General features: G+C 18.4%; 1 long non-coding RNA gene across 1 annotated transcript; it reads right to left on the bottom strand.

Moving 5' to 3' along the window:
- Positions 1 to 1,354: 1,354 nt before the first annotated feature.
- On the bottom strand, positions 1,355 to 3,236 carry LOC113221931. Its single transcript, XR_003308143.1, has 3 exons — positions 2,993 to 3,236; positions 1,735 to 2,751; positions 1,355 to 1,530 (listed from the first exon to the last, which is right to left on the bottom strand). It is a non-coding gene; the product is annotated as an uncharacterized LOC113221931 (long non-coding RNA).
- Positions 3,237 to 4,146: the final 910 nt, after the last annotated feature.

The raw sequence follows: 4,146 nt of genomic DNA, 5'->3' as shown, positions 1-4,146 counted from the left end.
TAAATATTAAATGTCAACCGTATAAAAAAAAATCATTATAAGGAAAAAATATTATTTGGAGGCTATATAAGAATGGACCATCGGAAAGAGTGATAAAATGGGTATGCATAAGTATACATATTAATCCTAATGATATATTTGATAACCAATTTTGACTTAAATTTTTACTACTAAAAAAAAAAACATGATAAATCAATACTATCATACATTAAACTATTTTGTTACCCTTTATATTAATTTTTAAATTAAATCATATCATATTAACTTAAAAAAATGCATATAAAAAATATATACATTCTTAAGCAGTATCAAACTTCGGCCAGCAAAAAAAAATATATATATATATATATATATACTAAAATATTTTTAAAAATTGTCTGTTTTTATGTTTAATTATAGTAATTTGTTATATATTGTCATTTTTATATTTTATACTTTAAAAATTTAATATAGTAAAAATAAATATGAAAAACGGATGTAACAAACTTAGTACATCAAAACAATCCTGAAAAATATTGCATAAATGTAATATGATGTCATTTTTTTTTTTTTAATTTATTTTTATAAAAATACATATTTTATTTAATATGAAAACAAAAAAAGAAAATTTAAATAATGTAACATTTTGAACAGGTTTAATTAACATAAATAAATACATTAGTAAACTACAATGTAAATTAATCAACATCGTTTTTACTATGTCATGTTTTTATTATTATTTTATCAAATTAGTTTAATTACTGTATCCACAATTTTTAATAGATTTTATGAACTTAAAACACTTAAAAAAAAAAATATATAACAAGGGAACTACAAACAAATTTATATACCTTATTAGATTTTCTTTTTTTTCATATATTTTTATTTTTAACACTTTATATACGTACAGTAATAAGACAACACTTTTAAATATATGTTATGATATATTTTTTAAAATTAATTTTATACAAACACGCTGAATGTTGTATATTGCCAAATAAAATTGGGAAACAACCGAAGCATTAAAAGCTACTTTTTCATGCGCCTAATATAAACGAACTATATATACATGGCACACATACAAATACAAAAAAAACATATAATACATGATAATATAAAAGGTTAAACTACACAAAAATAAAAACATTGATAATTTTTAAAATAATGAACGTATATATATAAAGTATATATTTAAAAAAAAAAGAAAAAGAAAAAGCAGATTGATAAAAAATGTAATAAAATACAAACATATGCAATTACTAACTACACTAAAGTATTAAACTAAATTGACAACACATAATTACTAATATAAAAAAAAAAAAAAATAAAAAAAAAAAAAAAAAAAATGATGATGATAATAATAATAATAATAATAATAATAATTATTATTATTGTAATTATAGTAATTATAGTAATAATAGTAATTATAGTAATAGTAATAATATAATAGTAATAATATAATAGTAATAATATAATAGTAATAATATAATTATACATAAATAAGCTATACCTACGGTTTTCTTTAACTGCAATCTTGAAGGGAGTTTTATTCTGTAAAATAAATAAATTGTTATGCATTTTTATGTATATATATATAAGTATATGTGGTTTTATCATTTTTAAATGTTAAACATATTATAATTATTTATATAAAAAACATGAATAATTCAAAAATTCACTTTAAAAAAAGAAATAAGTAATTTTTAAATAGGCAATTTTTTCTATTTATATATAAATAAATATATATCAAATTACCTATAGGATCTTTTGCACCAATATATGTTAACTTTAGTATCATATATATAGCACAAATACATAAAAAAGGAGTAGCAATTGTGAGTAAAATTGCACGTAATAAGTATTCAGCCGCCCATTTAACACTTATATGCTTTTTAACTTTATGACAAGCTCTTTTAAATAAATTTCTTCGTTTCCTTCTATTAAGCAATGTTAAAACTTGTTTTTTATTTATAGTCAAATTTTTATAAAAATTTAAATCATCTAGATTTACATGTGCATCATGAGTATTGTTTATAAAATGTTTTCTCATAGGCTTTTTAATATTTATGTGCTCTATTTCACTTTCATCTTTATTATATCGTAGTATTGGTGCATTTATTTCATACATTTCAATGTTGTCATTTGTAGTTTCTGAGTTTAATTTTGTATTAGGTCTTATAAAAGACTTTTTTGTCTTTAGATAATCATCTTCATCATAATTATGTAAATTGCAAACATCTTTAATTTTAATGTAATTTTCGTTATTTCTACTTTTTATCACGTTTTTAATAATATCGTTTAAATAATCTAAGTCAGATTCATCTATTGATGGTGCTATGTGTTGACTATTTTTTACTTTTTGATGATTATTAATTGCAAAACTCAAATTATCTGTAGAGAATAACATTGGATTATCATTTTTTTGCCATTCAGCTATTTTTTTGCATAACTTCGCTCATATTCGTGATGATTATTTTTAGTTGTTTGGACTTTTATTTTCGGATATATATTATGTTCATTGAAATCAAACTTGTGTGTCATATGATTGTCGTCATTGTACATCGATATTCCCTCAAATACTTCTGAAAATATACGATTTTTATTTATGTTTATAGTATTCCCATATGTTATTACTTCATTGTATCTTTGTAAAACACCCTGATATATTCCTGTAAATATTCTATTATCTTTTGAATCTAGTATTTTTTCTAAAATGTTTTTTTCAACTGCCTGTGTGCTATTCATCACCTGTGTAAATAATTTTACATGTCCCTGCAAAAAAAATTTTACATTGTGTTGTTATTTCAAAAAAGCATATGCATTTATTTTATACGTACATCTGTAACATGATGTACTACTTTTATTTAAGCACAAATGCATAAAAAAATAGAAACAACACAAGCAAATATAAAAAACAAAAAAAAAAAAAAAACTTCATTATAAAAGAAACTTAAATGAATTAAATATATATATAATAAAGAAGCACTATTAATTAGGTTTAATTAGTTCATACATCATCATTAGAACATTTATAGATTAAAATTATTATGGTGAAAAAAAAAATTTAATAAATAGGTGTTTTATCTTTTTTTGCATTTCACTATATGCCTCCATTTTTTTTAACTTATAGGTTCATTATAATTAAATAATTTTTTATAGCAATTTTAGTACTGTAACACAATTAGTAAAGTCGGTGTTTTTACTCTTGATATCATGTCGTCGCTTTAATAATTTTAACCTTTTATTTTTTTCGCTTAATATTATATTTATTTTAAATATAAAACTTAATCATTAAAGAAAAATAAAATACGACATCATTATCATATGTTTATAAAATTCATATATATTTTTGTAAATATAGAACAAATATTTATTTTATAAAAAATAATAAAAAGCGGGATTCATTTAACATGCTCATTTTAATATATTCCGATTTATATATTATATTATTAAACCAAAATGAATATAGTAAAAAATATATATATATATATATATATATATATATATCTAACAACGATATTTTAATATAAAAAAAAAAAAAAAAATTAGAATTTCAATTTAAAACTAGTTAAATAATAAAAAAAAAAAAATAAAAAAAAAAAAAATAAAATAAAAAAAAAAAAAAAAAAAAAAAAAATAAAAAAAAAAAAAAAAAAAAAAAAAAAAAAAAAAAAACATAAAATTGTTTTTAAATTCATGTATTTAAAACAATTTAATGCTATGAAAAAAAAAAAAATTGACTTATAATAAATAATTTTTCTTTTTAGGTATACTATATATATATCAAGTATTAGACTAAAAAAAAGAAATGTTATAGATAAATAAAACTGGCTTGTAAATATATTTTTAATAAATATAAGTTTAAAAATATATATATATATATTTATATTGTACTATATAACAAAATATTTACGCTATAATAATTTTTTTTTCTTCCTTAAAATTAATGCAAAAAATTATTTATTTCAATTGTACTATTTTTACTTTAATACTTAATTTTCATAGGTAAATATTTTTGATAAATCAATGTAATTTTAAGTTGATAAATATTATTGTCTGTTATTTTTAAATCATATGTTTAGTTTAATTAAATTTATTCAACCTTTCTCAACTATAGTAAACTAATTCGCAAAAAACATAAAACTTAAAAAAAAAAAAAAAAAAAAA

Source organism: Piliocolobus tephrosceles, unplaced genomic scaffold, assembly GCF_002776525.5.
Source record: "Piliocolobus tephrosceles isolate RC106 unplaced genomic scaffold, ASM277652v3 unscaffolded_28416, whole genome shotgun sequence".
Lineage (NCBI taxonomy): Eukaryota > Metazoa > Chordata > Mammalia > Primates > Cercopithecidae > Piliocolobus > Piliocolobus tephrosceles.
The sequence above is the reverse complement of the archived record's forward strand: the minus strand, read 5'-3'. Positions and strand labels throughout refer to the sequence as shown.